Below are 12,597 nucleotides of genomic sequence, written 5' to 3'. Positions count from 1 at the left end.
AGGGGAGAAAAGAAGCAGGTGGTGGAAGCACTTCGCCAAGGACAGGAACACTGTGGTTTCACATAAGGACTTCCCTCTGCTGCTGTGCCCCATCCCCCGCCCCTACCATGGAACTTATCCGGCAGCTCAGCATCATCTCAGCCCAGGCAGGTAGACTCGCATTACTGGAGCTCTGCTGAGGCTCTCCAGGGCTCCCTGACATTTCATACTTACCACTTTCCTCATTTATCACATCGAGTGGCACCCGCAAGACCACTCGTCAAGGTTTACTCTGTGCTGGGTGTGTGCTCGCCCTGCAGCCACCTGTGTGGCAGGTACTGACTGCGGCATTGCCATGGGCTCAGAGGGGCCAGGCAGCTCACTCAGCATCACATCGCTCATGAATGTAATCACTTACAACCCCAGCGCCCTGCCTGGCCCAAAGCAGGTAGTAAACGTTTGTCTAGACTAGGAACTACATTTTTCAAAGTGTTTGACTTTGCAAGCTGAATGGACAGGAAGAAAATAAACTAGAAATATTTGTCAGAGAAGGCTTCAAAAACAGAGGGCGTTTATTTCTCTTCTGCCATCACTGATGAATCTCACTACCTGGGAGAGGCCCAGAAGAGGGAGGCCGGGTTGTCTCCTTGGTGGTGCTCCTCACGGCACCGTGCAGCCACCCACTGACACCGTGTGGAACTCGGAAACTCTGCCATCACCTGAGTGAAAAGCTCTCCCCGGTGCCATGCCCCTGTCCCTCTGTGTGCCAGCTGGGGTCTCTCCTGGCTGGGGCTGGCCCTGCCGAATGCCAAACACCTGCAGACAGCATTTTCAAACAACTGGCTCAAAGTTCTGAGCTTCTGTGGCCTCATCCAAGTGACTGGCTGTGGGGGGCTGGCTTGTTTTCCTTGGCCACCAGCTCCAGGGTGGTGGAGAGTGCGCTGAACTTGGGCTTGGAGGCTGGGTCTGGGTCTCAGGTCTGCCACTTAGCAACCAAGTGATACTGGGCCTCAGCTGCCTTCAGTGTGAGACGGAAATGACGAGCGAATGATGAGGGCTCCTACCTCACGGGGTTGTGAAGAGAGGTGAGACGATACGTGTGGGACATGCTTCTGTTTTCTGCTGTAACATGTGAGAGATTGTCAGTAATTCAAAGAAGCAAGAGTTCCTCAAGCCACAGCCTCCGGGTGATGCACAGCAGGATGAGGAGGCCCTTGAAAGAGCGATGCCACGCTGTCTAGACAACCCAGTCGGTTTATCTGAGTTCACTTTCAGGAGATCCGAGCAATAGGAAGAGCACTTACTGAGCTGACTGGACCACGTGGAGTTATTTATAGAGTCACCTTGGAACCAGTCCAGGGTCTGGAAGCAAAAATTCTGGAAATAAATTCTAGATCCCCAGTTTCCACGTGTGTGACATTATTTTATCAGCTCTAAAATTGGGATTATCGTCTCAAATTTGCATGTGCCCAGTAACCCAACCATCCTGCTCTGGGATTAGGTTCCAGAGAAGTTTTCTTACAGGTGTGCAAGGGGACCTGTAGGAGGACAGGCACCGTGGCGGTGTGCGTGGCGGCAGACAGCAGCGGAACTGAAGGTTTCCGCCTCCAAAGGAACAAATAAGTACACAGTGGTGGATGTAACTATGGAATTCTGGCGGCAGGCAGAGGCAATGGACTAGATGTATGTGTAGCAAAACGGATGATTCTGCAGAACAGTGTTGGGGAAAAGCAAGGAGGCAGAACCCAGGCATCACAATACACCAGGGACATACACAGAAAACTCGAGCACACGCACAAGAGAACACATTTCACAAGGACACACACATTTCCAGACCTCGAGCAAATGCTTAGAATGGATGCCTGAGAGGAGATGAAGAGGAGTGAAGGTTAGTGCTGAGGGGCAAAAATGCCGCCAGAAAGAAAGCATCGTATGGACCACTGACAACAATGGGCTATTAGCCAAGAGGTATGATCAATTCAACTTCCTGTATCAGGAGGTTTTTTTGTTTTGTTGTTTGTTTGTTTTATCCTACCTCAAGGTGATGCCAGAATTACATGCATGTATAACGTTCACAAAGGTCCCTGGCACAGCACCAGCGTGGGTAGATGCTCCAGAAAGGGCAACTCTTTTTGTCATTTATTCACTCATTGAACACATGGCCTACCAAATAGCTACTTTGTGCGGGATGCTGTGCAAGGACTTACAGGACAGACAAGGACTGGGCATTGCTCAGGGACTTGAGCAAGGCAGAGGGGACGCAGACGCAGTATCTGCCAGAGGAGGGAACCCTCATCTGGGACCGCAGAGATCACACTGTCAGATGCCCTCGCTTTCCAAACTGCGGAAAGAAGTGGCTTCCCCAGGGTCACACAGCAAATTAGTGACTGTATTAAGGACAACTGTCCAGGTCTCCAGGGCCCTTTCCAGAGCATTATCTAAGCCAAGTACATTGGCAGCCTAGACCAGTAGGAGGCTTGTATTTCCTGTTGTGCCTTTTACCCCAACAATGCTCCCTGAGGCCCCTCCTTTGCTTATGCACCCAGCCAGGTGTGTGTGTGTGTTTAATGGAGAAGTGAATTAACCGATTGTTTTAAAAATGCAGTGTGGTAGCTACAACCTTTCAGAACAGGAGGTCGGTGGGTAGCAGGTAAAAAGGCTCTGAGCCCTGGCAGAGATGACACTGTGCTCTTCCTCTTCTGGGTCGGCCTAGCCGCTTTAGTGATCCCGTCTCCCAATCAGAAGCAACCTCACCCCCAGCCCTCAAGACTGTTCCCCAATCTTACCACCCAAATACCATTCCAAGAAAAGGGAGAAGTGTCCCTATAGCGCCCTCTAGCCCTATCATCTTTTACTCAGCCCTGAAACATTGTTTCCAAAGACGAGAAGGAGTCCTCCAGAGGAGCAGTAAGGAAGTCTCTACCGGAGCCCAGCTCTCCTGAGAGGAGGTTGGGGGTGGGGGTGGGGGCGCGGGGCCGCGCGGAGAACTCTGGGCCTGGCTCACAGGGTGCAGGGCCTTGGGCAGCAGGCTCCAGGGACGTGAGGAGGTGGTCTGACAAGTCCAGAGAAGGAGGGGTGGACATGGCAAAGGGGAGGGACAGGTCCTTGAAGACTCTGCTAACATCTTTCCAGCCTTGATCCACAGAACTTTATAATAACCTTTCCTACAATTTCAGGAAACCCCAAAAGTTTCCCCATAGATTTCAAAATGAGGTGGGCAAAGAACCGAATAACACAGAGATTTTCCAGGATGAGCCCAGTTATGTGGGAGATATGACGACAGATGAAGGGAAAAGAATTCTCTTGGCGATGGGAACTCGTCTCCTGGGGGTTCGGCACAGCCCTGAGCTGGGATGCTGAGGAGGAGAGGAACGCTGCCCTTTAATGAGCACTTACTTTGTACCCTATAGATTGTCTCCATTTAGCCATCACACAGCAATCCTATGAGCTGGGTGCTGTTATGTGCCTATTTTACGGACGAAGAAATAAGACCGAGTTAATAACTCACCCAAGATCACACTCCTGGGTAGTGGTGGGGGCAGGGGGGCTTAAATCCAGATTGTCTCCATCCGTAGTCCATGGGCCTAACTGCTAAATAAAACAGCAGCTAAGCCTGGGTCTGGTCTTTAGGAATGTCCCAGCATGTGGCTGATTACGCAAGATAAAAAATGTTTTCCGTTCAGGACAGGAATTTAAGCACCCATCATTCAGTGCTCACTTTCCCCTAGGAATATTTCTTAGGGAAATGCATTCTAGGAAGACATTGATCTACAGCCTCTGTGGCACGCTTTTGCCTTCCATATTCTCGGTATCATCCCTAATATTTTGTGGCGTGCTCCCTGCCGGTTGAACGACAGAGCATATCATGGGGTTTTATTCCAGCACTCTCAGCACCACCGCTAATGGAATGTTTGGACAGTCTTATTGTAACATATTTAAATGTATTTTAAAACACAAAAACTAAATAAAAGCCATCACAGTTTTCAAAGAAATTCTGATGCGTGTAAACCACTACAGCCTGGTTCCGAGAACACGAACAAAAACTGAGGATTTCTGTTATCGGTTACTAAAGTGGCGCCACCGTGTGGCAAGAATGTAAACACCGTTCACCATTTACCGTATTTTTCTGACTATAAGACGCATCCCCCAAATTTGGGAGGAAAGGGGGTGCGTTTTATAGTCTGAATGTAGCTTACCTGGCTCACTATGGGGGGGCGGCGGCGGTGGAGTGGGGTCACAGGTTATTAAATATTTTACCACATTTTTTGCCTCAAATTTTTTTTCCCTACTTTCCTCCTCTAAAACCTAGGTGTGTCTTATGGTCTGGTGCATCTTATAGTCCTAAAAATACGGTACTTGGACAACCAGCTTTGAAATTGTCCTGATTGATTTTTTTAATAAGGGAGAGTTATTATTTTAAAGTCATACACATAAAGTCAGGATTTATTATTATCTCATATTACACTATTTCATATTCTCGGGGAACCTCCAAAGCCACGTTCAGTTGATCAAAGTACATGAGGCAGACAGAAATTCTGATAACATGAGATTAGGGGTATCAGAGATGGGCCTTGATTACGCCTCATCTGGCAATTCCTCAAAAATATGATAACAGATTGACTTTAAGTGGCACTCTGAAAATAATCCAAAGAAACTTCGGATCTGTGGGCTGAAAAGAATGTGAAAGACAATATGGTGACCCTTCAGGAAGGTACCTGTTTGTCACTCATGTGACTTTAGTCGTGGGCACGCACTTCCTCTGGCTGGGTAGGGGGCCTTCGTGTGTATCTGATTTGAGAGCCCATTGTGCGTCAATTTCATCGGTCAGAGTTCCGGGAACACCTGCTGCTCTGTAAGCCTGTCTCAGAGGACGGTCGGGAGGGTTAAAGGAGAAAACACGGATGCAACACGGAGTAGAGGTGGCAGTTGATAATCTTTTATTGCTTTTCCATTTACTGTTTGAAATGTGCTTTGTAAATGACAAACTGACAGATGTACAAATGTCATTGACAAATGTCTACTGTTAGTATGAGGTAGATGGTACTAGTCCAATGGAAGACACCAGTGTTTCCCAAACGCCAATGTACCCACGAATCACCTAGGGATATGGGTAAAATGCAGACTCTTGTTTCTGTTGACCTAGGGCGGTGCCTGAGTTTCCGCATTTCTAATAAGCTCTCAGGTGATTCCAGTCCATCGATGGCACTTTGAACAGCAAAGGTCTACGACAGTGATTTTAACCAAACTGTAAGTTAGAATTACACACTGAGATTTGTTATGTGTGGACTCTCGGCCCCTATACTGGATCTACTGAATCAGAGTGTCCAAGGGTGGGTCTCAGGCATTTACAGTTTTAATAAGTAACCGAAATGATTCTAGTGCTCAGCCAGGGCTAGTATTCTTTTTAAATCCACTCTCCAGCTGATTCTGATGCATTCAATCAGCTGATATTAGCTGACCTTCTATTCTGAGCCAGGCATTGAATTGCCGAGGAGGAAAAACAAAAGAACCAACCAGCAACGATAAAGCGTTTGATAAATGCTGGGCATGGAGTGCTCTCTGTGGGAGCGCAGGACAGAGCCGTGGGGAGTCAGCCAGACCGTTCGGTCAAGGGCAAGGAGGGCTTCTCTGTAGGAGGTGAAGTTGGGGCCAAGTTAAAAAGAATAGGACTACATCAGAACAAGAAGGGGTATAAAATCATACAGCATGTTAGAAAAGACCTGCGTTCACCCATAGGAGGGGTTAGTAACCAGGTTAGAGTAGAAGATAGGAATAAGACCACGAAGGGGTGCTAGGCTAAGGAGCCGGACCTTAATTCTGAAGTCTAGGGGTTTAAGAAGACTCAGGGTATGTGGCAAATATCAAACACACAATAAATATTAACCCTCATCATTTTCATTGTTACAGTAATAAGCGTTATTATTGCCAGTTGTGTGGTTCAGAAAGCTGAGAATGACAACATGATGGAGTGGACTGTGGTGGGGGGGTGTCCTAGACTGGAAACAAGGGGTCATAGACTATTATGCAATTCAGTTAAGGAGCAGGAAAGATATGAAGGGAGTAGATTTGACAGGCCTCGGAAGACTGGGTTCCTGCAATAATTTAAAGATTCACACCTGCCTGAAGGAGCTTTCACATTCCTTTTACATACAAGCTTGAAGAAGAGTCAGTGCCATGTCCTCTTCCAACCATGTTGTGTGACAAGGTCCGAACATGGAAAGAGGGAATTCAAGGAATCCATCTTCCTGGAAGAGAACGTGGCAAAGGGGGGTGGTAGTTTTCCTGGGGATTGCTCTTAATAATTTCCTTGCTGATATTATCATGGTCTTACTTTGTACCCTGATTCCCTTACTTTGTACCCTGATTCTCCTCCATGAGGAGAAAGAGGATCGAAGTGAGTCAATGATTAACTTTGAGGGAAATTCTGAAGGGACAACTAGTTCTCCCCAGACTATTGAATTAAGCCCAAAATTGTTTAAACAAGGTGTTTATAAACCTGAGTAAGAAATTATCCCGGACTGTTCCCATAAAAGAATTCATGAATTAGTTACAACAGGCTGAATTATTGGCAGATTCTCTCACGCCTGTTCCTTACCCACAGATACAAAGGGTCTTTCAAGAAAACAAGAAAAAACTATATAGACCCCTACCCACAGCCCAGGGATACCCCTGGGTAGCATATTGGATTAATGGCAAATTATGGTATCCCCTCTAATGAAATAACCCCTGAATGTCTAAAAGTTGGAGTAACAGCCCCTCCTTTATCTTGAATAGGAATATGTATCAATTAGAATTAGACAGGCAAAGAAATAAGAGAAGCTGGTTAGCTAATACAAACTAAGCACGCAGAAACAATTACCAGGGAGTCAGAGTCCATAGTACATAGAAAAACATTTTAGACAGAAAAGATAGATAGCTAAGTTAGACATCACAAAGGCCTTATAATAAATTTCCTATAACCTCTACTCAATCTAGCATATCCTTTTTCTGAGAACTTCAATAAACAATAAGACATTCAAACTCTGTACTTACAGCTATTTCTAATTGTCTGATTTAAAAGGTCACTAGATTAGCATGACCTGATATCTGGGTAAAAAACTTTCTGCTTCACCTAACCGCAAATGTTAATCACTACCAAAAATGAACATATAAAAACCTGCTTGTACTTGCAATAAACGGAACAGAGCTTCACCGTCCTCTGAGTTGTGTTGTCGTCTGTCTCCCATCGCCGACGCCTTACCCACCTTTCGGGAACCCCTGGACACAGCTGTGGCCAGACCGCGGCAAGTCAGTGTAAGGAGCAGACAGATTTTACTAATAAAGACACTGAGGCTCAGATTTGTTTAAAGTCACATGACAAGTGTGGGGGAGAACCTGGTCTATGTGACTTCGCACCAGGTCCTCCCGCCGCTGCTGCCCACGAGTTGCAGAAGGTAGTAACCTCACGTGAACGCTGGGAAGACCGGAGGCATTCCTCTGAGATGGCGAGTGGCGTGGACTGGCACAGCCTCAAAGGGAACCAGAATTCAGTCCTTGCTGCCATTAGCCCCATATTCCCACATGTGAAAATTGTGGGGAGCTCGAGTCCCTGACATGAGGATCCTTAGACACTTTTGAGAGGGACCCAGATGTGGCTCCCAGCTTTTCCAAACATGGTCTTGGAGCTGATGGGATAATGACAGCAAAGCAGCAAGAGCAGAAGTACGGATATGGAGCAGGTGGCAGAGGTGGGTGGTGAAGTTATCTCAATCCATCCTTGCCTTGTCTTTCAAAGACACGCCCCTTCCTCCATCCCATTCCCTCACACTTCCTCCAGGATTTCCTCCCTGAATTCATCACCGCCTGTCTTTAATCTGTCTTCCCACCAACTCTTCCCTCTCAGCATTCAAATTTGCTCCAATCTCACCCATCTTTAAAGAGTCACTTCATCTCCATTCTGCCATATTCGCAAGCTACTGCCCTGCAGAGTTAACTCCACCCATGCTGCACAGAGGAATGAATGAGGTTGCAATTCGGCTTTCACCTCAGTCACTTGGGTGCATTCTCTGATTATCGTTCGTTTAAAGTTGGCCTTCTGACTGCTATGGCTCCTCTGTAGAACTGAGGGTGGCTTACAAGTTGATCCCTATATCTGTGTAAACTTGGTCATGAGATGCCTTGTCCTCTGAGGAACAGTGCATCAGTTAGGCATCAGTTTGGCTGCTACTACAGAATAACCCAATTGCACTGGCTTAACAATATGATACAGTATGAGACAGACAGTTAGATACACTCACAGCTGTTCGTGTCCATCCGACCTACCTCCCCAGGGCTCTGTCACTTTAACCATTCTCATATAACTCTGTTAACTGTGAATAATTAGAATGTTTATATTGACCAGCCACTTCCTTTATTTCTAACCTAAATTGTCTTACAGGCCAGAGGTGAGGATGCTCATAATTTTTGATGGGGATGTTTGCATTGCCTCTGGCTCACCGTTAAGAAGCATTGATCTTAGAGCTGGGAGTTGTGTCTGATTTTTAAAATACTACCAAATTTTTGACATTAGTTCCTTTGGACATGATTTGTTCTTTTCTTGTACAAGCTTTAAAAAGTCTGACTGAGGTTTCTGTGAGGTTGAATTCTGTGAGGCTTTCGCTAACCCAGAGTGCACGTGCACACGTGTGCATATGCACACACAGCCACACCCACGGGCCTACGTTCTTTGCCCACCGACACTGGCAAAGAGGCACAAAGAGAACTGGGGCCCGAGGGCCCAGAGAGGAAAAAGAGGTTTCCATCGGAAGATGGTCTCTTCTAGCAATCCACCACAGCTGGGAGGCTGGGCCAGGCCATTATTTTTGTGTCTTGGGAGCTGCCCTCCCTGTCTGCCCAGGGCTGACTCGATGTGGCAGGTGGAGAGGCCTGTCCCCACCAGGGAAGTCCACGGGTGACAATGGAGACAGTTGGAGGATGTGGGAGTTGAAGTTAACCTTGACCACTTGGAAGAGGTGGGTACACACAGAAGCACAACAGGAGTCAGGAATCTACTGCCACAGCGAGAGGGCCCAGTCCTCCCCTAGGGGGTGTTCTGAGCTGTGGGAGAATGGAGTCTGTACCTGCTCCCTTCCTTCTCACCCCTGTTCCCCACCGCACCATTGTAGCCAGGGGTCCAGAGGCCTGTCCGCTCAGGTGACCGGAGCCCATGGCTGGGATGCATGAACTTTGCCCTTTGGACCCCTCCAAAGCTACACCTTCTACACCAGTAGACTTCTACACGGTAAGCTCTCTATGTTCTGGCCGTCTGTTCTTTTCCTCCAATAGTTCTGCGTAAAGCTTCAAAAAGTGAGTTCAGTTTAGCTGTAAGTTAAAGGAAACATATTTTCACATACTATGAATTCCTCATTGACTGATTTAATCAAACATCTAGTGTATTCATAAGTGAGTTTTAAAATTGTTTTTATGTATTAGTCAAGGTTCTCTAGAGAAACAGAACCAATAGGAGAAAGAGAGATGAGAAGTAGATTTATTCCGAGGAACTGGCTCACAAGATTGTAGGGGCCGAGCAGTCCATCTGCAGGCTGGAGGCCCAGGGGAGACTTGGGTTTCATGTTCAGGTCTTACGGATTTGTAGTCACCCCTGAATGAGAGTCAGAGCTGACTAGTGACCTTCCTGTTCAACCAGGGGTTACCTAGTTAGAGAAGGACAGAGCAGGAGGCTCACGAAACCCCAGTCCAAATCCAAAGACCGACGAAGCGGGAGCCCGATGTCCTTGGGCAGGAGAAGGTGGATGTCACAGCTCAAGCAGAGAGCAAACTTGCCCATCCCCCACCTGTTTGTTCTTTTCAGACCTCCATGAACTGGACAATGCCCACTAGCACTGATGAGGGCAGTCTCCTTTACTCAGGCCACGGGTTCAAACGCTAATCCCCTCCAGGAACACTCTTACACACACATCCAGAAATAGTGTTTTATCAGTGGTCTGAGCATCCCTTAGCCCAGTCAAACTGACACATAAAATCAACCATCACAATAGCGCAAGAAGAAAGAGCATTTTTTTTTTTACACTTTGGCTTCACTCTTTTTCATTTAAATATTTTCTCACATACTCAGTTTCTCTTTAAAATTTGAAGTTCATTACAACAAATCGCATTAAATCAGGCAGCACTTTCTGAGGCCTGGCCCATATGTCTCCTTATTACAGGCATTATTTGGTCCAGGTAAGCTCAGGCAGAGACAGACAACTCGAAATGCCCAGGCCAACTCTCGGCATCAGTTCCTGTCATTTCTCGGAAGTTTTGGGTGTTCCCATGTATTGCCTTTGTTCACTGTTAACCATCGAGATCTCTTTTTTACTGAAATGTGAACTCCTCTGCGGCCTATTTAAGTTTTATTGTTTTTAATAACTTTGTTTTTGAATAAGGATATTACCTTAATCTGGCCACCCCATTCCTCTTTTTCAGAGTTAATTAGAAACAGAGCAGGACTCTGGGATTACTTCAATACAAACAATGTATTCTTCAGAATTTTTCTCTGAAGAGGAACATTCTTGAGCCTTCCACAGCAAAACATGGTGTTTCTGGTCTTCCAGCTATGGTTGTCCTCCTTGTGCTGTAGGCACCCGGGCCATCCCCAGGAAAACAAAGGAAAGTACATGCCCGTGAAGGGCCTTGCGCTAGACACCTGGGTACTAACATGAAAATAAGATTTCTGCCTCGGAGGACCTCAAAGTTTATTGTGAGAGATGAACTGATAATTAAATAAATGGTAATGCGGTTATATTTATAACCCTGATACAATGCTGTGGAATCACAGGAAGGAATTTTTTTCTTGTGGGAGGGAGAAAGGATGAGGATTAAGGAAGACCTTGTGGAGGTTGTGCGTCTTGAAATGGGGTTTAAAGGATGTCACAGAGAAATTAGGCAGATGCCTGAAAAGAACATTCCAGACAGAGGCACAGCTAAAAAAGGGGCATGGAGTAAGGACAAGTTCTGGAAATTTCAAGTAGTTCAACTGTGACAAGGGCATAGGGCGCTGGGGGTGATGTGACAGAGTGGAGAAGCAGGGGTAGGGGCAGAATTAGAAGGCCTTGGGCACCAGCCTGAGGGGCCAGGTTTGTTCCTATCAGCCATGCTCCCAGGCTTTTGAGCCCCTCTCTTAGCTGTTATATTTGATGGGCACTATTCCTTGGCCCCTTGTCTCTAGAATTGAACCACTGCTCTTCTACTGGGTCCACTTCCAGGTCTTCTGGTCTCCTTAGTTCTACACAGCTCCTAATACATGCCTCAGGTTTCAAGGCTTTGAGACTGTCTGAATTTGGTGAAGTGATCTTTTTTTCAGAAAGGATTTGACGTTCTTCCTCTAACCCCTGCACTGAAGGCAATGGATGTTGTAGACCTGGGTCAGCTCTGTCCCTTTTCCTCTCAAGGGAAGAAGATTAGATAGTATTTCTGAGATCTTGAGGATTCGTAGTCACGACTAAATGAGTGTCAGAGCTGGCTAGTGATCTTCCTGTAGAACTAGAGGTTACCTGATTAGATAAGGACAGAGCTGCGACCAAAATGCAGGTCTCCTGACTCCTAGTCCAGTGCTTTTTCCAGTGTACTTCAGCTTCAGGCACTGCTTAGCAGTTTTGGGTCAGATCAAATGTACTCGGTGCCTCAGATCCACAGGGCCACGATAGAGAGCTTGAGTTAAGAGAAGGCTGTTTCCAGAATGGGATTCTGCACCTCAAGCCAGAGAGCATGATTTTATGTCTTTTGATACCTCCCTTTCTCCTCTTCTGTAAAATGGGAGCAGAGTGTATTTAATCTTTCAGCTGCCGCCCATACACTATGCACCACACCACATATTGTGTGGGGTGGTTGTTTTGTGATGGATGAGGGATGACGCATATTTGTTCAAGTTGTATAATCTTAAAGGCAGAGTTGGAAGGAAACTTGGAGATGAAGTGTAGTGCTGACAGGTAGCTTCATGAGTCCACTGAGCGTGGAAGACTCCCTATAGCTGGCGGCAGAGCTTCCTACCTTTGGAAACGTTTAAGCTGAGAAAGGTGACCAAACAGATCTGAATAGTGCTCTAAAGGGTCTTTCCGCACGGAAGAGGGGGCCAGCTCCCATGGTTTCTGGCTCCTACACACATTTTCTCTAACAGTGGTTCAGGTGAGCTCGCAGGGCAGCTGTGTGGCGTTAATCACGTCAGACACCTACGGGGTAAAGGTAACTGGTTGCTAACAACAATCGCCGCCATTTACAATGCGCCAGGCACTGTACATACCAAGTCAGTAATTCGTTTCTAGCATCGTGGGAGGTACGCCGAACGATCATGATCTCTATTTCTCAGGTGAGGAAATAGAAGTTTAAAATTTTGCCCACGATATCCCAGGGACAGAGCCTGGATCAAATTTATCAGATTCCAAAGGCTTTTTCCTGCTTTCTTCCCCTTCAGCTTAAAGGTAGAGTTGGAAGGAAACTTCCAACTTGAGAGATGAACTTCTCCTTCATCTTGCTCCAATAAAGGAGAAGGGAGTGGTTTCAGAGCTTCGTTTTTCGCCGCCTGGAGAATGGAACCAAGAGCTAGGAGGTGGAGGCCCGCTGGCAGGCAGGGGGCTACCCTCGGAGCTTTAGGGACAGTGGGCG

This window comes from Phyllostomus hastatus, unplaced genomic scaffold (genome assembly GCF_019186645.2).
Source record: "Phyllostomus hastatus isolate PE091 unplaced genomic scaffold, TTU_PhHast_1.1 phas_contig_147, whole genome shotgun sequence".
In the NCBI taxonomy this organism is placed as follows: Eukaryota; Metazoa; Chordata; class Mammalia; order Chiroptera; family Phyllostomidae; genus Phyllostomus; species Phyllostomus hastatus.
This window is presented reverse-complemented; position numbering follows the sequence as displayed.